This window comes from Hylobates moloch, unplaced genomic scaffold (assembly GCF_009828535.3).
Source record: "Hylobates moloch isolate HMO894 unplaced genomic scaffold, HMol_V3 SCAFFOLD_6, whole genome shotgun sequence".
Lineage (NCBI taxonomy): Eukaryota > Metazoa > Chordata > Mammalia > Primates > Hylobatidae > Hylobates > Hylobates moloch.
The window spans coordinates 118,872,172-118,895,213 of record NW_026652281.1 but is presented as its reverse complement, the minus strand read 5'-3'; the positions used below and the strand labels follow the sequence as shown (position 1 = coordinate 118,895,213).

The 23,042-nt window shown below is 43.0% G+C and overlaps 1 long non-coding RNA gene across 1 annotated transcript in view; it reads right to left on the bottom strand.

Moving 5' to 3' along the window:
* LOC131383655 (uncharacterized) overlaps positions 1-23,042 on the bottom strand; it is a 38,154-nt gene that overhangs the window by 8,998 nt on the left and 6,114 nt on the right. The window lies entirely within an intron of this gene.

Below are 23,042 nucleotides of genomic sequence, written 5' to 3'. Positions count from 1 at the left end.
TTTGTTGCCCAGGCTGGAGTGCAGTGGCATGATGATAGCTTACTGCAGACTCGAACTCCTGGGCTCAAGAGATTCTCCCTCCTCAGCCTTTGCAGTAGCCGGGACTATAGGCACATGCCTCTGCCCCTGGCTGGCAGTAACTGTTCATGTTGAGGGAAGGATTTGAGGCCTTGAAGAAGGCCACATAATTAGCCAATGATAAGATTTTAAAAAGGTCCTACTTTTTTCTATGAAAGACATTGACTTCAAATATATATATATATATATACACATATATATATACACACGCATATATATACACATACACACACACACACACACACACACGCACACACACACATATATGTGGTTTTTTTGAGAAGGAGTCTTGCTCTTTCGCCCAGGCTGGAGTGCAGTGGTGTGATCTCAGCTCACTGCAACCTCTGCCTCCCAGGTTCAAATGATTATCCTCCCTCAGCTTCCCAAACAGCTGGGATTACAGGCATGTGCCACCACGCCCAGCTAATTTTTTTTTTCACTTTTAGTAGAGACGGGTTTCACCATGTTGGCCAGGCTGGTCTCGAACTCTTGACCTCAGGTGATCCACTTGCCTCGGCCTTCCAAAGTGCTGGGATTATAGGTGTGAGCCACTGTGCCTGGCTGACTTCCTATATTTGTGTATATAAGTGTGTGTGGATAGGGGTGGTGATTATTGATTGATTTAGGGTTAATTGATGGTCACAAACTTAGTGAAGACTTGAAAAATTTCACCCTTCCCTTCAGAGAAGACACAGAGGAGAAAAGGAAAATTGCTTGACTAGAGGAAGCCTGCCCCTGGATGAGAAGAGGTAAGAGCAGTGAGGATACAATTATATTTGTGCTGGCTCCATATGAGAGGCCCAGGCAGGAGGCTCCATCCCCTGGATGTCCCACCTACATCCTCTTGGGTGCATCATGCTTCCTGTGGTGTTGATGAGGCCTCAGAAGTCAGCACAGGCGACAGTGGGATGGCCCAGACCCAGCTCAGCGATGCTGAGGGAAGCTATTCTGCTGACTGTGTGCCCTAAGGCACCGTGGAAGCAGCCAAGAGTGAGAGCAGTCACCAAGCCAAAAGGCACTGGGATCAGCCAGGGAGACCAGGAAAACCTGGCCAGAGTCTTCCAGCCAGGCCATGCCAACAGAGCTGTGCACCTCTGGATGCCATGCCCCAGGGTCTCAGAGCCAAGACTACTCTGCTCAGTCTTGGTCATGAGCTCCTAGAGGTGCCTCCCCAAGGGGAGCCCAGTCTGGGGCCATGGGGATGGCCTCCTTTCCCTACCATAGTTTCTTGATTTCCACACTGTGGGCTGATACATTTTGTTGTGCAATGGAAGCCATGGGGATAAGGGGGGTTAAACGCTGCTCCCACTGCTTACACTGTGGATTCTTGGGCTAGAGGCTCCTTAAGATTTTTCCCTTCTACTCTGATCCCTTCTAGTTAATCCAGTTCAGTCATTCAGTTCACTCTATATCAGGCCGGGCGTGGTGGCTCATGCCTGTAATCCCAGCACTTTGGGAGGCCGAGGCTGGTGCATCACCTAAGGTCAGGAGTTCAAGACTAGCCTGGCCAACATGGTGAAATCCCGCCTCTACCAAAAAATATAAGAAATTAGCCAGGCATGGTGACGCGCACCTGTAATCCCAGCTGCTCTGGAGGCTGAGGCAGGAGAATCGCTTAAACCTGGAGGCGAGGTTGTAGCGAGCTGAGATCACACCACTGCCCTCCAGCCTGGGTGACAGAGCGAGATTCTGTCTCAAAAAAAAAAAAAATTCACCCCATATCTACTGGGCACGTGTAAGGTCAAGGTGCTTTTTCTTTTCTTTATTTTATTTATTTATTTATTTTTTGAGACAGAGTCTTGCTGTCATCCAGGCTGGAGTGTAGTGGCACAATCTCAGCTCACTGCAGCCTCAACCTCCCAGACTCAATCTATCCTCCTGCATCAGCCTCCCAGGTAGCGGGGACTACAGGCACATGCGCCACCACACCCAGCTAATTTTTTATTTTTTTGTAGAGATGGGTTTTTGACATGTTGCCCAGGCCTCAGCCTCCCAAAGTGCTGAGATTACAGGCATGAGCCACCATGCCCAGCCTCAAGGCGCTTTTTCCAAATGCTAGCATTATGATGATGAAGAAGGAAGATATGGGCCCTGCCCTCATGGAGTTTACAGTCTATGGGAAAAGAGGTGCAGGATAAGCCATTACAATTATGATGTATGTTACAAAAAGTAAAAGACTCAGAGATCTATGGAAAAGAATCAATACGAAGCTTAACATTGTTTAGCAATGTTTCTCAAAATATGGTCCCTGGACCACTTGCATCAGTGGTATCTGAGGTACTTGTTGAAAATTCAGGTCCTGGGCATCATGCCAGATATACTGAATCCAAAGCTCTGAATGTGGGGCCTAAGGAACTTGCTTTTTTAAAAAATTTAGAGGCCGGGCGCGGTGGCTCACGCTTGTAATCCTAGCACTTTGGGAGGCCGAGGCGGGCGGATCACGAGGTCAGGAGATCGAGACCATGGTGAAACCCCGTCTCTGCTAAAAATACAAAAAATTAGCCGAGCGTGGTGACGGGCGCCTGTAGTCCCAGCTACTCGGAGAGGCTGAGGCAGGAGAATGGCGTGAACCCGGGAGGCGGAGCTTGCAGTGAGCCGAGATTGCGCCACTGCACTCCAGCCTGGGCGACAGAGCGAGACTCCGTCTCAAAATAAATAAATAAATAAATAAATAAATAAATAAATAAATAAATAAATAAATAAATAAATACATACATACATAAATAAAATTTAGGTAAAATCTGCATAACAAAAAATTAGCCATTAAAAGTATACACTTCAGTGGCATTTAGTACATTCACAATGTTGTACAATCATCATCTCTATCTAGTTCCAAAACATTTTATCATCTCCCAAAGAAACTCCTGACTCATTAAGCAGTAACTCCCATTCTCCCTTCGCCCCATCCCCTGGTAACCACTAACCTTCTTTCTATCTGTATGAATTGACCTTTTCTGGATATTGCATAGAAATGAAATCATACACTACATGATCTTTTGCGTCTAGCTTCCTTCACTTAACAATGTTTTCAAGGTTCATCCACGTTGTAGCATATATCAGTACTTCATTTGTTTTTATTGCTAAATAATATTCTATTGTGTGGATATACCACATTTTGTTTATCCATTCATCCATTGATGGATATTTGAGTTGTTTCCATCTTTTGGCTATTGCGAATATTGCTACTGTGAATATTTATATACAAGTGTTTGTTTGAGTACCTACTTTCAAGTCTCTTGGGTATACCCCTACGAATGAAATTTGCTGGGTCATACGACAATTCTATGTTTAGCATTTTAAAGAACCACCAACTGTTTTCCACAGTGGCTGTACCATTTTATGTTCCCATCAGGAAGGCCCAAGGGTTTCAGTGTCCCCACATTCTTGCCAATACTTGTTCTTTTCCTTAATTATAGCCATCACAGTGGGTATAAAGTGGTATCTCATTGTAGTTTTGATGTGCATTTCTCTAATGACTAATGATGTTGAGCATCTTTTCATGTACTTTTTGGCCATTTGTATGTCTTCTTTAGAGAAATGTCTGTTCAAGTCCTTTGCTCATTTAAAAAATTGAGTTATCTAGGCCAGGCATGGTGCTCACACCTGCAATCCCAGCACTTAGGGAGGCCGAAGAGTGTGGATCACTTGAGCCCAAGAGTTTGAGACCAGCACCAGCCGGGGCAACATGGCAAAACCCCATCTCTACAAAAAAATACAAAAAATTAGCCTGGCATGGTGGCACCTGTAATCCCAGCTACTCAGGAGGCTGAGTTGGGAGGATCACTTGAGCCCCAGGAAGGTTGAGGCTGCAGTGAGCTGTGATCTTGCCACTGTACTGTAGACTGGGTGACAGAGTGAGACCTTGTCTCAAAAAAAAAAAAAAAAAAGGATTGTCTTTTTGTTATCAAATTATAAGAGTCCTCTATATATTCTGGATACTAGAAGTTTATTGGATATGTGATTTGCAAATTGACAAATGAAATGAAAAGTGTCTTTTCACTTTCTTGAAGATGTTCTCTGACGCATGAAAGTTTTTAATTTTGCTGAAGTCCAGTGTATCCATGCTTACTTTTTGTTGCATGTGGTTTTGATATCATGTTTAAGAAACCATTGCCAGGCCGGGCGTGGTGCCTCATGCCTGTAATCCCAGCAGTTTGGGAGGCTGAGGCGGACGGATCACCTAAGGTCTGGAGTTCAAGACCAGCCTGGCCAACATGGTGGAACCCCGTCTCTACTAAAAAATACAAAATTAGCCGGGCATGGCAGCCAGCGCTTATTCCCAGCTACTTGGGAGGCAGAGGCAGGAGAATCATTTGAACCGAGGAGGCGGATGGTGCAGTGAGCTGAGATTGAGCCATTGCACTCAAGCCTGGGGGATAGAAGCAAGACTTCTCTCAAAAAAAAAAAAAAGAAAAAAAAAGCCATTGCCAAATCCAAAATTATGAATATTTACCCTTATGTTTTCTCCTAAAGGTTTTATAGTTTTTGCTCTTACATTTAGGTATTTGATACATAATGAGTTCAAAATTTTTGTTTGTTTTTTGTTTTTGTTTTAGGCCACTAAGTTTGTGGTAATTTGTTACATAGCAATAGAAAGCTAATACAGGACCAGAGCAAGAAAAGTTTCTGAAGCTATTGCAAGTACGATATAAGCTGCTTTCCTGCTTGGGCCTTACGACCCAGCAGATTCAACAGTGCTCCAAGTGTCTATTGCAGATAGGAATGCTGGCGAACCATCCGGGAATCCCTGATAGAGGAATCACGATGTAGACTCCTAGAATTTTTTTTATTGCAGCTATGCCTTTTTATACAAATAACTCATTCACACTTCGAAAAAAAAACACAGCTCCTGGGCTTGTTCCTGGGCTCTGGTGGAGACAAAATGCCTGACCTAGGATGCCAAGTGAACATGTAGCATTTACCCATTTATCATAAGGGGTATTTTAAAGATGAACAGCCAGATGGAAGAGACGGATAGGGCAAGCCATGTGGGAAGGGGCATAGAGCTTTCACACATCTCTAGGCATGCCACCTTCCCTCCAAATTTCTTCATGTGTTCAGCTATCCAGAAGCGACTTAGTGAGTTAATATTTGTATATGGTATGAGGTAAGGGGTCCAACTTTCTTCTTTGTTCTTCTTTCTTTCTCCTTCTTCTTCCTTCTTCTTCTTCCTTCTTCTTTCTCCTCCTCCTCCTCCTCTTCCTTCTTCTTCTTCTCCTTCTTCTTCCTTTTTTTTAACGTGGATATCCAGTTGTCCCAGCACTATTTGTTGAAGACACTATTCTTTGCCCATTGAATGCTCTTGGCACCCTTGTCAAAAATCAATTGACCCCATAGCTGTATTGGTATATTTTTGGACTCTCAATTCTATTCCCTTGATATATATCTCTATCCTTTATGCTACTTTCACACTATTTTGATTACTGTAGCTTTGTAATACGTTTTGAAATCAGGAAGTGTAAGTCTTCCAGCTTTGTTCTTCTTTTTCAAGATTGCTTTGGCTGTTTGGGGTCCCCTGCAATTCCATATGAATTTGAGGATTGGCTTTTCCATTTCTGCATTGAGTCAAAAGCTCTGAAGGTAAAGCCAAGGAATCTGCTTTTTTTTAAAAAAAAATAAGTTTTGATTGTGAGTAAAATACACACAACATAAATTTTACCATTTTAACCATTTTCAAATGTACAGTTAAGTACATTCACATTTTTATGCAGTCAATACCCAAAACTTTTTCATCTTGCAAAACTGAAACTATACCCATTAAACAACCCCCCTTTTCCTCCTACCCCTGGAACCTGATAACCACCATTCTACTTTCTGTCTCTATGAGTTGGACTACTCTAGGTACTTCATATAAGTGGAATCATATAGTAGTTGTCTTTTTGCGACTGGCTTATTTCACTAATGTCCTCCATGTTGTAGTTTCATCCATGTTGTAGCATGTGTTTGAATTTCCTTTCTTTTTAGGGTTGAATAATATTCCATTGTATGGACATACCACTTTTTTTACCTATTCAGCTATCAAGGAACATTTGAGTTGCTTCCACTTTGGCTATTGTTGAATAATGCTGATATAAACATGGGCATACAAGTATCTCCTCAAGGCCCTGCTTTCAATTATTTTGAATGTATATCCAGAAGTAAAATTACTGGATCATATGTAATTCAATTTTTAACTTTCTGAGGAACCACTGTACTATTTTCCATAGCAGCTGTACCATTTTATCCTTCCACAAAAGCTTCAGTTTTCCACATCCTCACTTTTTTTCTTCCGTCTTTTTTTTTTTTTTTTGAGATGGAGTCTCACTCAGCCACCCAGGCTGGAGTATAGTGGTGCGATCTCGGCTCACTACAACCACGGTCTCCCAGGATCAAGTGATTCTCCTGTCTCAGCCTCCCGAGTAGCTGGGATTACAGGCACCCGCCATCATGCCTGGCTAATTTTTGTATTTTGGTAGAGACAGAGTTTCACCATGTTGGCCAGGCTGGCCTTGAACTCCTGACCTCAGGTGATCCACCTGCCTCAGCCTCCCAAAGTGCTAGGATTACAGGTGTGAGCCACAGCCCCCAGCTTCTTTCTTTCTCTTTTTTTAGGGGGGGATAGTGTGTGGTGATATTGCATTGTGGTTTTGATTTCTGCGTAGGAATCTGCCTTTTTAAATGAACTTTTTATTTTGGAATAATTTTGGATTTACAGAAAAGTTACAAAGATAGTACAGAGAGTTCCTGCACATCTTTCATTTGGTTTCCATTTCCCCTAATGTTATCATCTTACATTACAATGGCACTTTGACAAAACTTGGAATCTGCTTTGTACTAAGCACGTGCGTGCGCACACACACACGTGCACATCACTTATACTCATTATTTATTTATTTATTTGAGACAGGCTCTTATTCTGTCACCCAGGCTGGAGTGCAGGGTGTGATCTCAGCTCACTGCAACCCCCACCTGCCAGGCTCAAGTGATCCTCCTGCCTCAGCCTCCTGAGTAGTCGGGACTACATGCGCATGCTACCACACCCAGCTAGTTTTTTGTATTTTTCTGTAGAGGCAGAGTTTTGCCATGTTGCCTAGGCTGGTCTCGAACTGTAGGGATCCACCCACCTTGGCCTCCCAAAGTGATGGGATTACCGGCATGAGCCATTGCGCCTGGCCGTGATTCTTACTTGCACTACAGTTTGAGAGCCACTAATCTAGGGATCAGGAAAGTCCTTCCAGGGAAATACATTTCAGCTGTTACTTGAAAGATGTGCATGAGTGAGTAAAAGGAACAGTGTGTGATCCAGGCAAAGGAAACTGTGCCAAAGCCTGGGGGTAATAAAGAACTTGGAACATTTAAGGATAACCATAATAGCAGTAATAGTAATTTATTGACACTTACCATATGCCAAGCACTGGTAAGCACTTTAGAACATTATTTTACTTAATTTTTCACAACAATCCTATAAAGTGGAAAATATGATCATTTCTATCTTATAGATGAGGTGACAGAATTGAAAGAAGTAACTTGCCCAAGGCCACACAACTGTAATGTGACAAAAGCAAATTTGAACTTAGGTCTTTCTTTCCTGATTCCTTTTCTCCCACTAGGCCCCAGTAAATCTTATTCACCTGCTTGCAGCAAGAAGCAAAACCTTAAATATGTGGCTTTTCCTCCTTCTGGTCTACTCTTTCCACTCTCTTTTCCAGACTTCTCATCATTCAGGGTTCAGAGAGGTCTTCCCATTCCAAAGCTATTCCTTAATGTTATTCTCTCTCATTGCATTGAAGGCTAAATTAATGAATAAATATAAATAAACAGCCTTAGCAACAATTTGCAATTATATATTCATTCATGCATTTATTTATTTAATGCCTATCTTTCCTGCTGTACTGTAAACTTCATGAAGGCAAGGATCCAAGCTGTCTGGTTCACCTAGTACCAGGAGATGCTTACTAAGCATTTGGTTTTTTTTTTTTTTTTTGAGATGGAGTCTGTCTCGCTTTGTCATTCAGGCTGGAGTGCAGTGGCACCATCTTGGCTTACTGCAACTTCTGCCTCCTGGGTTCAAACGTTTCTCCTTGCTTCAGCCTCCTGAGCAGCTGAGATTATAGGCACCTGCCACCATGCCCAGCTAATTTTTGAATTTTTTAGTTGAGATGGGGTTTTGCCATGTTGGCCAGGCTGGTCTTGAACTCCTGACCTCAGGTGATCCACACACCTCCGCCTTCCAAAGTGCTGGGATTACAGATATGAGCCACTGTGTCTGGCCTAAGTATTTGTTGAATAAATGAAGAAAGATAGGAACTCAAACATGTTTTGGATGTTGAATGAGTGACTTTTATTTTTGAGAAAGAAAAAAATCAAATGGGTTGTTGGATATCATTTAAGATATGAACCATAGGTTCCCTTTTTCTCTAGCAAAAACCTCAACATTGCTGTGCATGGTGGTTTATACCTGTAATCCCAGCATTTTGGGAGGCCAAGGCAGGCGATCGGTTGAACTCAGGAGTCTGAGACAGCCTGGGCACTGTGGCGAAACTCCTTTAGAAAAACAAAACAAGGCCGGGCGCGGTGGCTCACGCTTGTAATCCCAGCACTTTAGGAGGCCGAGGCGGGCGGATCACGAGGTCAGAAGATCGAGACCACAGTGAAACCCCGTCTCTACTAAAAATACAAAAAATTAGCCGGGCGTGGTGGCGGGCGCCTGTAGTCCCAGCTACTCGGAGAGGCTGAGGCAGGAGAATGGCGTGAACCCGGGAGGCGGAGCTTGCAGTGAGCCGAGATTGCGCCACTGCACTCCAGCCTGGGCGACAGAGCGAGACTCCGTCTCAAAAAAAAAAAAAAAAAAAAAAAAAAAGAAAAACAAAACAAAATAGAAACAATTAGCGGGGTGTGATGGCACAGGCCTGTAGTCCCAGCTACTCTGGAGGCTGAGGTGGCAGGATCACCTGAGCCAGGGAGGTGGAGGCTGCAGTCACACGAGATCATGCCACTGCACTCCAGCCTGGGTGACACAGGGAGACCTTGTCTCAAAACAAATAAAAACCCTCAACCTTGTTTATCCAACTGTCATACCCCATAGAAATTGACAGTGGTTTTGATTCCCTGGAGAGACTGACCCGAGTCTGACTGATCTGAGAAACATCTCTTTGTTGAGAAGTTCAGATCTGAAGACGGGGGTGGGAAGTCTCTATTCCTGACGCAAAAGGTCAAGAGTATCATCAAGAAGAAAATACCATCCTAACAACTTCATAAAGTCAACTGGCTGCAAGGAGGCAAGGGGGCAAGTGACCTCCCCAGGTCTGTTTCTACTCTGGGGTTCTGCTTTCCAGAATAGCACCAGAGTGCTAGCAGAGTGACCATGCTGTAAGTGAAGGCTAACTGCTCCCTACTTCTCCTGGCTCCGCCATTGTTAAATTAGCTTTATGTCAATACCACATCAGCAGCTGGGATGAATTATTGAAGCTTATTCACTGCAGTGAGCCCAGGTTCCACTTGCTTTATGAAATGGAAGTGAATGTGACCATATTATTTCTATTTGTCTTGTTGCAGTCAGTACATCTTCAGTCTGTTGTTAATATGAAGGGACTCAGCCCTGGCAGGCCGATAATCCCAGCCTCTGCTTCTCATAAGAGCTACAGAGATAAGCATAGTGGGAGTGTCAGAGCACATAAAGCGGGAGGGGAGGAGTGCAGGAACACATCTGCTGGCTCCAAACTCACAGGGGCTCTTAGTTATCACAATTTACATGGTAGTCCCCAACACCTATTCATACACACATAAGCACAGTCAACACACACATACACACATATATGCATATGTACATTCAGAGTCTTAAAGCCACACTCACCAGGGGCCCAGGAACAAAAATGTGGAGAGTGCCAACATTTTAAAGAATTATTTTCTCAAAGATTGTGCACATTTTAAAGCCTTCTCCTCCCCCCACCTTCAGCACCAGTCCTTCTCTAGAAGTGCTGGCTAGCTTGCCCCTGACTCTTGGCAGAGATGGCTGACCTGGAATGTCTAAGGTCATGAACAGGGAACCCATTTGTAGGAGGCTCCTGTGTGCATGTGGAAGAGCAGTCTTTCTTCTCTGCTCCCCTCCAACTCCCTCCTGAACTGATGTATGCCTGACTTTCAAGATATATTTCTGTTGCTTGGCCCAGATGCCAAAATTATCTGTTATAGCTCTGCATCTATCCATATACACTTGCATTGACATTCACAGTCACAAACATGCAGTCACACTCCTACACGCCCATGCTCACACACACACACTACATACCCAGAGCCAGGCCTCCTAGCCATATGGATTGGTTTGAAGGCTAATAAGAAAGCCTCCTGATCCTATCTGCTAGTCACAAGCCTCTCAAAGATTCCACCATTAAATATTTATCATTTTGGGAGTACTCAGCTAAGAATTAAGACCTCCAGTCAAGGCAACACACCATAAAGTTTTCATCCAACATTTTGGCAGGAGCCCACTTCTACCCAGAAACTTCTTTCTCCTTGACTAGCTGACTCTTACTCATTCTTCAGGTCTGACCCAAACTCCCCTGCTCACCCCCAACCCCTTACTATTGAGGGATGGTAAGTTCCCCTATTATCCATGCTCATTACTCTCTGTCATTTTCCTTCCATGCACTGATTAAACCTGTAATTAAATGATTATTTATGTGATCACGTTTATATGGTTTGTGGCCCCAATAGAAAGAGAACTCCAGTTGGTTAGGAGTTGCCTTTCTCTCTGTTCTTCACTATACCCCCAGGGCTAGCACAATGCCTGGCACAGAATTGATGTTCAATAAAACTTAAATGGCTGGGCACGGTGGCTCCCGCCTGTAATCCCAGTACTTTGGGAGGCTGAGGCGGGTGGATCACCTGAGGTCAGGAGTTTGAGACCAGCCTGGCCAACATGGAGAAACCCCATCTCCATTAAAAATACAAAATTAGCCGGGCATGGTGGCACATACCTGTAATCCCAGCTACTAGGAAGGCTGAGGCAGGAGAATCACTTGAACCTGGGAGGCCTAGGTTGCAGTGAGCCGAGATCACACCATTGCACTCCAGCCTGGGCAACAAGAGCGAAACTCCACCTCAAAAAATAATAATAATAATTAATTTTAAAAAATGAAGTTGGATGGTTTGCGGAAAGGACATTAGAGAAGAAGGAAAACAGACAGAAAATATCAGAACAGATGGTTCCAAATCCTTCTGATCTTGGGCCTCTGAATAACCAGTATCTTCCTTTCTCACCTGCCAGGGTGACACCATGTAACTCTCCTGGGGCATGTTAAGATGCCCAGCAGAGGCCAGGTGCGGTGGCTCAAGCATGTAATCCCAGCATTTTGGGAGGCTGAGGCAGGTGGATCACTTGAGGTCAGGAGTTCAAGACCAGCCTGGTCAACATGGCAAAACCGCCTCTACTAAAAATACAAAAATTAACAGGCATGCACCTGTTGTCCCAGCTACTTGGGAGGCTGAGGCACACGAATCACTTGAACCCAGGAGGTGGAGGTTGCAGTGAGCCAACATCATGCCACTGCACTCCAGCCTGGGTGACACAATGAGACTCCGTCTCAAAAAAAAAAAACAGATGCCCAGTAGAACTACACAGGGACAGCACTAGGATTGAAGCAGACCGAAACTTCTCAGCTGGAGGAAACAGGCTCGAGGGGCATCCTGGCCTGGTCTGGCTCTGCACTTTTCCAGAATGTGACTAAGAGCTCATAGTTCTAGACCAAGCTTTGTGTGAGGAACCTTCTATTCCAGATGTTTTCTGGTAATTAAGATGGGAGATGTTTGTTGCCGAGAACATATGGTATTGATAATAACAACAAAAATCCTATCAGCTACCATTTATAGAAAGCTTACTATATGCCAGGCACTGGGCTAAGCACTTTATATATAGTTACACCTAATTAATTAATCCTCACAACCATCTTGAGAGAAAAATGTACTACTATTTCCATTTTGAGAGTAAGTAATTTGCCCAACAACACACAACTAGGAAGCAACTGAGCCAGGACAGGACTCTGAAGCCAAGCTTTTAACCAGAAGGATAGGCTGCCTTCAATTTAAGCCCCGAGGAGATACCAGACCACCTCATACTCACTCAACAGATATAAAGTGGTGCCCTTTAATGGACTTGGGATTTATTTGCAATCTTAGAAGCTGCCACTATTCCCTTGTCTTAGAACCACCAGGACCTGGCTCCTGATTCCTGGAGTCACAGAAGAGAGGTGCCAAAACATCTGGAATTGCAGGAGGAAGCAAATACAGGCAGCTGGAAGGCAACTGATCCTTGGCCTTCTACAGCAAAATGCTCGTGGGTCCCTGGCCCTCCTGCTTGGAAGATGGGACCACTTTGAATCTTTTCCCTCTGTATTTCTCTTCTCCCAGTGATGATCCTGCGGGCTCATTTCTGAATGATGATGGTCTTGAGGCAGGTGACAAGTAAGCCACAAAGGGCCACATAAACCATGACCAGCCAGTGTGAGAGAGACGCTGCCACTGAAGGTGGGCCCTATTTACTTGGGGCTGCACTCGCGGCCTTGTGTACAGCCACTTGCAGGAAGTGAGAGCTCCAAGCTTTTGACATTGGGTCATGGTGTCTTCTGTTCCCCTCTCTTCCCTGTGCACTGACTTCAGCTTTGTCCCTTTAATGATTCTGAGTCTGACCTCCATGGCTTCAAATTAGGTGTGGAATCATTTTAAGACTACTACGGGACGGATGCGGTGGCTCATGCCTGTAATCCCAGCACTTTGGGAGGCCGAGGCCGGCAGATCACCTGAGGTTGGAGGTTTGAGATGAGGCTGACCAACATGGAGAAACCCCGTCTCTACTAAAAATACAAAATTGGCTGGTGTGGTGTCGCATGCCTGTAATCCCAGCTACTCAAGAGGCCGAGGCAAGAGAATTGCTTGAACCTGGGAGGCAGAGGTTGCAGTGAGCTGAGATCGTGCCATTGCACTCCAGCCTGGGCAACGAGAGCAAAATTCCATCTCAAAAAAAAAAAAAAAAAAAGGCACCAGACTCATGCCACTTAAACTTGGTCTGAAAGAGATACTTCCTGGCTCATCCTTTCAACCTGCATTTATTGTGGTGTTATCTCTCTAGTCTGTGGACTCCTAAAGGGCGGGTTTGTATTGAATATGGTCAATTGGCATGCATCCTCTATTCTTATTTTCTTCTAATGTGTTACAGGGACTGGGGAGCTAGAATACATTTCCATGACTCCCTTACAATTAGGCACATTTGTATGACTGGAAGACAGAAAGGAGGAAGATGACTTCTTTCTGCTATTTTGGGCTTTCTGTTGGCAAGCAGGATCCTGGAGACATGGGGTTCTCCTGCAACAGCCATTCAGCTTCCTGATCTCTGCTTTCTAATTCCTGGATGGCAGATCTCTGACAATGTGTTCTTTAACTCAACAGTTACAGTGGTGGCCTTTTGATTCCCCATCTTACTAATCATGCCAAACATATTTGCCCTCCTGTTGCAGTTTTAGGAAGTCCATTCCACAACTCTTATTTATTTATTTATTTATTTTTTTTTTTTTTTGAGACAGAGTCTCGCTCTTTCACCCAGGCTGGAGTGCAGTGGCGCGATCTCGGCTCACTGCAGGCTCCGCCCCCCGGGGCTCACGCCATTCTCCTGCCTCAGCCTCCCTTGTAGCTGGGACTACAGGCGCCTGCCACCTCGCCCGGCTAATTTTTTGTATTTTTAGTAGAGACAGGGTTTCACCGTGTTAGCCAGGATAGTCTCGATCTCCTGACCTCGTGATCCGCCCGCCTCGGCCTCCCAAAGTGCTGGGATTACAGGCGTGAGCCACCGCGCCCGGCCATTCCACAACTCTTTTCAACGATTGTGTAAGCACTAATTCTCCACACTAAGTTCTCCTCAGTTCAAAATACCTAGAGTAGTTTGTTTTCCTGCACTGAACCAGGCCCTCAAATAGTTGTGAAATGACTCCTTGGAGAAACAAAGAAAAAAAAAGTCAGTGTTGTGTTGGAGAGAAAAGATTTCTTTTCTCATCCACTTCTAGGTTCATGGCCAAGATTCCAATAATAAAAAACAGATTAAGAAGAGAAAAGTATGCAAATGTATTTAGTATAAGATTTACATGACACAAGAGCCTTCATAAGGAAATGAAGACCCCCCAAAACAGCCTAAAACTTGTGTATTTATTTAGGCTTAGGTTTGAGGAAGAGTAGAAGTGCTCACTCATGCAGAAGTGTGATAGGACAAAAGGGGTGTGATCTAATGGTAATAAACTGCGGGTGGGGCACTTAGCAAGTCCTGTTCAGATTCTTCTGTCTTCAAGAACAAGGAAGTCCCTTTTCTTCAGTATAGGGAGGTTATCTCTGGAATGAGGATTTCATGACTTACTTCAGGAAAGAAAGGAGGGAGAAGGTCACAGAGTGACCTTCCTAGTTTTTTTTCTTTTCTTTTTTTTGAGATGGAGTTGCACTCTGTCGCCTAGGGTGGAGTGCAGTGGCGCAATCTCGGCTCACTGCAACCTCTGCCTCCTGGGTTCAAGTAATTCTCCTGCCTCAGCCTCCCAAGTAGCTGGGATTACAGGTGCCCGCCTCCATGCCTGGCTAATTTTTTTTCTGTATTTTTAGTAGAGACAGGGTTTCACCATGTTGTCCAAGCTGGTCTTGAACTCCTGACCTCAGGTGATCCACCAGCCTCAGCCTCCCAAAGTGCTGGGATTACAGGCATGAGCCACTGCGCCTGGCCAACCTTCCCAGGTTTTATGGCCTGCTTCAGGAAAGAAGGGAGAGGGAAAGGTGAGAGTGGTTCTCCTGCCTCTGCTGTTTTTTCACATGCCAAGTTGCCATATTTTGGAGTACAGTATCCTGAACCCCATCATTCTCCTGTCTGAAACTTTCCCAAGAGGCTTCACAAAAACTGAGTTGGAAGATTATTGCATAACCCATTGAACCATCTCTCAGTTCCAGGAATAACTCAGTCCAGTTAAATAGTTAACAGTTGTATCTTATTCCAGTTGTTAGCTGGTATTGCAGTCGGGCTTCTACCAAAGTTAGGCCTCTATGTAGTGTAATCAATCAGGCATTTAACAAGAGGCATTTCCAGACAAACAATAGAAAAACAAACCTTAACAATTAGAGCAACCCATAAACTCAGTTTTTGAGTCTGGAAGACAGCCAGTCAAAAAAATTTCTAGATTTGAGCTCAAAGCATCTTGAGATGGTAGAATGGGGACAGGCAGTGAGGGACAAGCTGACAGATTTTCCTGGTTTGCAGTTTGCATGAGGTGTTTGGGGAACTTTCTGAGTAGGACATAGAGCAACAGGTACAAAAATTGTTCATATATGGCTGTTGTGATTTCTCTAAAGTCTATATGAAGTTGTCCAGCTTTAACTTGCAGGGCTTTGGGAAAAGGGCAGTTTTAATTTTTAGTTATTCTCAGTCATAAAGTGGGAGAAAAATTGGAAATTGTTTGGAGAGTGATAACCAGATATTGGAGGAAACTAGAAGAATTTAAGATCAAGTCCAGATTATACGTAGATAACAAAACCTCAGGGCCAGGCGCGGTAGCTCACACCTATAATCCCAGCACTTTGGGAGGCTGAGGTGGCTGGATCACGAGGTCAGGAGATCAAGATCATCCTGGCTAACACGGTGAAACCCTGTCTCTACTAAAAAAAACACAAAAAATTAGCCAGGCATGGTGGCGGGCGCCTGCAGTTCCAGCTACTCGGGAGGCTGAGGCAGAAGAATGGCGTGAACCCAGGAGGTGGAGCTTGCAGTGAGCCGAGATCGTGCCACTGCACTCCAGCCTGGGCGACAGATCAAGACTCCGTCTCAAAAAACAACAACAACAAAACAAACAAAACCTCAAAAACATGAACAGGACTAGAATTCAATAATAGATACACTTTAGTTTTCTTCTGAAATGTAATTTTTAAACCTACAGTCACCTCTGTTTCTACCAAAGATGATCAAAATAAGATGAATTTGTTTGCAAAATAGGCCCAATCTCATTAAACTTAACCTGATTATTTGCATAAGTGCAGCAAAACAGTGATTGCCATATAGACTCATTTAAGTTTGCTTTGCTGGAATTTTTCATAAGGAATCTCAAATTGGACTTTTAAAACCCCACTCAAGTCTAGGAAGCCAAACCAATGATTTCTCATCATACTTTGCCTATAATACCTATAGATTTGGGTGAATTCCTCTCTTTTTTTTTTGAGACGGAGTCTCGCTCTTGTTGCCCAGGCTGAAGTGCAATGGCACGATGGCACAATCTCGACTCACTGCAACCTCCGCCTCTCGGGTTCAAGCAATTCTCCTGCCTCAGCCTCCCCAGTAGCTGGGATTACAGGCGCCTGCCACCATGCCTGGCTAATTTTTGTATTTTTAGTAGAGACGGGGTTTCACCATATTTGCCAGGCTGGTCTTGAACTCCTGACCTCAGGTGATCTGCCCCCCTCGGTCTCCCAAAGTGCTAGGATTACAGGTGTGTGCACCTGGCCAGATTCCGCTCTTCTTGAAGTCCCCAAAATACCCTGAGTTTCCTGGGCCTGTCAAAAAGTGGCATTACTTACTTACCTGTAAGGCAACCATATAGGGGAACCACGTAAGGGAACCATGTATGCAGACTACCAAGCCAGTTTTCCCTAAGGGGCTTTACTAGATCAATAAAGTCAGCCTTAGTTCTTTAAAGTATTCTGGTTATATCTGAAAATAGGCATTCCAGTCAAAGCCTTGGTAATATAGCCAATATTTCCAATGTGTTCTGCTACAAGGGGAACAGATTATTTTTGAACTTATGCAAATAACTATATTGCCATAAAAATAAGGATACTCACTAATAGTTTCTGAATTCTGGAGGAATCAGGAAAGGATACTAATAGTTTCTGAATTCTGGAGGAATCAGGTAAGGAGAAAAAGTAATGACTTCAATTCTGTTTATAAAAGTATACTTTACCAAGTGGCTGTAAGCTATAGATAGCTTAAAAGTGAAAAAAAAAAAAAGTTTTCTTAAATATGGAAAACAAAACATTAAAGAACCAGCAATGTTTCAGACAAAAAGTCATCCCCCAAATCATCCTCATTAGTTTATTCAGTCCCATGTAATCAAATCTTGTTCTGTTTGATCTTGCTTAGCAGTTTCATGAATTTATCAGTTTCTTCATTAGAGTTTTGGAAATTCTTACCTAGTGCAATGGTATGATTTTTAAGTTATCAGAAACCTGAACCTGCATTCTATTCCAGGGTACTTGTCAAAATCTTTTTCATGAACGTCCTTGAAGAAGAAGCAATTTTGGACAATAGTTGATTGCAAATACTTTCAGACAAGAATAAAAGTAAAACAACTGTCTGTGAATAACAACAACAACAACAAAAAACTGGACATGGTTAAAAATATGAGAGTTCATTATAATAATAACAAAATTGATGAAGAAATTTTTTTTTTTTTGAGACAGAGTCTCGCTCTGTTGCCCAGGCTGGAGTGCAGTGGTGCGATCTCCGCTCACTGCAAGCTCTGCCTCCCGGGTTCACGCCATTCTCCTGCCTCAGCCTCCCGAGTAGCTGGGACTACAGGCGCCCACCACTGCACGTGGCTAATTTTTTGTATTTTTAGTAGAGACAGGGTTTCACCGTGTTAGCCAGGATGGTCTTGATCTCCTGACCTCATGATCCACCCGCCACGGCCTCCCAAAGTGCTGGGATTACAGGCATGAGCCACCGTGTCTGGCCTGATGAAGAAATTTGATTATTCCTGTGGAATAAAACATTTTAATATAACTAAAACTATGACTGAAAACATTATATGATAAGATATCAGATTTTTAAGAATTTTATACAGTTTTTGGAACATCTATTAATCATATATCCATACAGATATAATTCAAAGAACGTTAAGCATCATTTCTTAGTTGACAATGTTTCCCATGTAAATTTAACATGTCAAATAAGCCAAATTATGGCTCACGCCTGTAATCCCAGCACTTTGGGAGGCCAAGGTGGGAGGATCACGAGGTCAGGAGATCGAGACCATCCTGGCAAACAAAGTGAAACCCCGTCTCTACTAAAAATACAGAAAATTAGCCGGGCGAGGTGGCGGGCGCCTGTAGTCCCAGCTACTCGGGAGGCTGAGGCAGGAGAACAGCGTGAACCCAGGAAGTGGAGCTTGCAGTGAGCCCAGATCGTGCCACCGCACTCCAGCCTGGGTGACAGAGTGAGACTCCATCTCAAAAAACAAAACAAAACAAAACAAAAACAAACAAACAAAAAAACACAAATAAGCCAAATTAGTTTAATATCTCTCTTTTTATAAGGAGAGAAAATAAATTATTTTGAGATATTCCAGAGGCCCTCTAAAAGCTCCCAAATTTAGATCGAAGTCAAAAAGATTTAATTTAGAATTTGATTTGGGGAAGTTTGTCAATAATATCAAAAGGTGTAAAACTCTTGATTAAATCAGGTTATTTGTTATCTATTTAATCAAAGTGGCAACAAAATATTTTAAAGGCAAGTACAGAAGGTTACATAGTTTTAAAAACAAATCTTTAGTTCTTTTAATAGCGAGAACTCCATTTTCTTAAGTAATCAAAGACCTAGTAGAGACCATGTGAAGCACCAAAAATTATTTTGATAGCTCACAAAACCTTTGTTTTCTATGTCAATTACTTAAAAGGTAAAGAAAAAACTTTTCATAATCTCTTATCAAAAGCAAACTAATATACCCCGCATCAAAAAAACTGTCTTGAGGCCGGGCGCGGTGGCTCACGCTTGTAATCCTAGCACTTTGGGAGGCCGAGGCGGGCGGATCACGAGGTCAAGAGATCGAGACCACGGTGAAACCCCGTCTCTACTAAAAATACAAAAAATTAGCCGGGCGTGGTGGCGGGCGCCTGTAGTCCCAGCTACTTGGAGAGGCTGAGGCAGGAGAATGGCGTGAACCCAGGAGGCGGAGCTTGCAGTGAGCCGAGATCGCGCCACTGCACTCCAGCCTGGGTGATAGAGAGAGACTCCGTCTCAAAACAAACAAACAAAAAAACCTTTGTCTTTATTTTTTTTTTTTTTTTTTTTTTTTTTTTTATGGTGAGACAGAGATTTACTCTTGTTACCCAGGCTGAAGTGCAATGGCACGATCTCAGTTCACTGCATCCTCCACTTCCCAGGTTCAAGCGATTCTCCTGCCTCAGCCTCCTGAGTAGCTGGGATTACAGGCATGTGTCACCACGCCCGGCTAATTTTTGTACTTTTAGTAGAGACGGGGTTTCACTGTGTTACCCAGGCTGATCTCGAACTCCTGACCTCAGGTAATCCACCCGCCTTGGCCTCCCAAAATGCTGGGACTACAGGCGTGAGCCACTGCGCCGGGCCAAAACTTTGTCTTTGACAGAGGAGACCAAATTCTAGTTTTGCATCAGTGTACTATTAATACTAAGGCTAATTTTAAAAATGTCTTCTGAATAAATCTATCCAGTCTCGGATAGCTTTGATTACACCAGATAAGACTCCTTTCCTAAGATTTCCTTCCTCAAACCCATTACGACCTTTAAAAAATATCCATAAAGCCGGCCGCGGTGGCTCATGCCTGTAATCCCAGCACTTTGGGAGGCTGAGGTGGGTAGATCACAAGGTCAGCCGTTTGAGACCAACCTGGCCAACATGGTGAAACCCCTTCTCTACTAAAAAAATACAAAATGAGCCGGGTGTGGTGGCACACCACCTGTAGTCCCAGCTACTTGGGAGGCTGAGGCAGAAGAATCGCTTGTACCCGGGAGGCGGAGGTTGCAGTGAGCTGAGATCATGCCACTGCACTACAGCCTGGGTGACGGAGTGAGACTCCATCTCAAAAAAAAAAAAAAAAAAAAAAAAAAAAAAATATATATATATATATCCATCAACATTTCTTTCCCTACATTTTTCTCTTTCTCATTCTGGGAAGATCAGTCATTCTACTTTATGACAGAATTAATTACTCGTTTTTCCCCTAATAGAAAAACACATCCTCATGCCTTATAATTTTCCTTACCAAAAATGTATCTTATTTTCCTTGCATTATTTGCATACAGAATTGTTACACTTATAATTTCTACTAGTTTTAATTCCATATATTAATTTGAATTTTAAATTTCAGTATCCTTAATTTATAGTGAAAACTAAGAAGTAAGCAATTGTGAACTGTCACATACCAACATTCTGCAGATTAACACCATTTCATAATTTCTAGAAATACATGCATCTCCATAATACAGTCTTTCAGTGTGGCACAGGACATTTTTACTGTGACCCAAATATATTTCGTTCTTCTGAAATAAGAAGCAAAAGTAGATAAACTCATGTTCAGCGATTAATGTTTCAGCATTATATCTTACATAGAAATGATCCATTTGATAAATGTTTGTTACTCAATTTAATTTAGTATAACTTTAAGCTTTGAAGTTGCCAAAAAAATTTTGGAATTATTTTTAACTAGAAATGTTTTATAAAACATAATTGTTGTTGGAAAAGATTATTTATAAGCTTTTATCCCACTTATATCTCATTTAATTCACTTGTTCTTAACAATTATGCTTGAATTAAATTGCTCATGAAAATTTCATGAGACATTAAACAAAGCTAGCCACCATCTTAAGTTATTTTTCTTGTTGACAAATTAGGCAAATATCAAAAATACCACAGAAGCGAAGAAACTAAAAGTTAAATATATAAGTGGAGATAATATAAGCTTGTTTGACTAGTAAACCCAAGTGGAAAAAAATGTATGTCTGCATTATATTTAATGGTAACAATTCTGAAGACATTTCTGATTTTCTTTTACCAACAATTTAAAAACTAATCTTATTTCTTGAAAATTTACCCAAGTTGGCCAGGCGTGGTGGCTCACGCCTGTAATCCCAGCACTTTCGGAGGCTAAGGCGGGCAGTTCGTGAGGTCAGGAGTTCAAGACCAGCCTGGCCAACATAGTGAAACCATGTCTCTACTAAAAACACAAAAAATTAGCTGGGCTTGGTGGCAGGCACCTGTAATTCCAGCTACTTGGGAGGCTGAGGCAGGAGAGTCGCTTGAACCCAGGAGGCAGAGGTTGCAGTGAGCTGAGATAGCGCCATTGCACTCCAGCCTGGGCAGCAAGAGTGAAACTCTGTCAAAAAAAAAAAAAAGAAAGAAAAAGAAAGAAAAAAAAGAGAGAAAGAAAGAGAGAGAGAAAGAAAGAAAGAAAGAAAGAGAAGGAAGGAAGGAAGGAAGGAAGGAAGGAAGGAAGGAAGGAAATTTACCCAAGTCATGTAAACTCAAAAAAGCTTGGGGTTAGTTTCTGTTTCTTTCTTTTTTTTCAGAGAGAGAGAGAGAGAGATGAGGCCACTATGTTGCCCAGGCTGGTCTTGAACTATTGGACTCAAGGAATTCTCCAAGAGATTCTCCTGCCTCAGCTTCTGAAGTAGCTGAGACTGCAGCATCATGCTAGTACACCTGGCTTAGACTTTACATTTCTGAGAGTTTTAGGAATACTTTATACAAGCACTCATTTATTTCCAGACCAATTTGAATAGAATTCCTTTAAGGAACTTTATAAATAAATGTGATAATACTATCCAGAGGTAGGATAAATACTAGCTATGCATAACATACAAATACACATACATATGTAAACATATGGACAGATGGCAAAGATCTTACAGCTTTTTTTTTTTTTTTTGAGACGAAGTCTCGCTCTGTCACCAGGCTGGAGTGCAGTGGCACAATCTCGGCTCACTGCAACCTCTACCTCCCTGGTTCATGCGATTCTCCTGCCTCAGCCTCCCGAGTAGCTGGGACTACAGGCGCATGCCACCACACCCAGCTAATTTTTGTATTTTTAGTAGAGACGGGGTTTCACCATGTTGGCCAGGATGGTCTCGATCTCTTGACCTCGTGATCCGCCCACCTCGGCCTCCCAAAGTGCTGAGATTACAGGCATGAGCCACTGTACCCGGCCGATCTTACAGCTTTTAACATGTTAGCCATGTGCCAGGTACAATAATTCAAAACACACTAATTTATAAAATAAATGGCTAGATCTAAATTGTGGTTTTGGCAGGTGTTAACAAGTTAAGATTACCTTCTCAGTTGTCTAAAGTTTTTCACTAATATTTGTGGAAAAGACTTTCAAGATTTTTTACTTACCTGGTTTCAAATAGCTCCTTTTTTTTTTTTTCTGATGACAATTCCCTCCCTGAAGTTTGTATTTCCAAAAGGTAGCTATTAGGTTCTAAAGAAGACAGGGTAGAAAATTTACAACTCAGTGGCGCAGAAAAAGAATGCAAGTTTTGGAGGCATATTTGTCTATCATCAGAGGTTAATCTTATGGAGGCTGTGGACTAATTTTAGGTGAGTGATTGAGGAGACATCTAGTGGCTATCGGCCTCCAAAGCCCATCTAAGTAGACAAACATCCATTTTTTGTTTCCAAATAGTATTTTTCTTTCTCTCTTTTAGCCTCAAGTGGTTACTTTCAGGAGTCTCTGAGTCTCTTGAGAGCCAGAGACCTAAAGTTCAAATAATTGAGGTTCTGGAAAGGGAAGGGGGAAAGGTGTCATATCAAGAATTCGAGGGAACTGAAAGACCAAAGCAAAAGGAGGAAGGAAAAGCAGAAGTAAATGGAAAGAAGAGGTCTTAGAGGAGCTAGTCTGGGGGGATCTTCAGCTTCCCAAGAGGCAATGAAGCTCAAGAAAGAGGAAGATGGAGAGAGTTGGCAGAAAATATAGTCAGAAGGAGTTTGGGAAGGGGGTGAAGGGTCAGTAAACTGAGAAGTTCCCACGAGAAAAGCAGGGTTCAATAGACAGAACAGAAATGCCTTAAAATACATATATTCTGGGCCAGGCACAGTGGCTCACGCCTGTAATGCCAACACTTTGGGAGGCTGAGGCGGGCAGATCACGAGGTCAGGAGATCGAGACTATCCTGGCTAACACCGTGAAACCCCATCTCTACTAAAAATACAAAAAAAAAAAAAA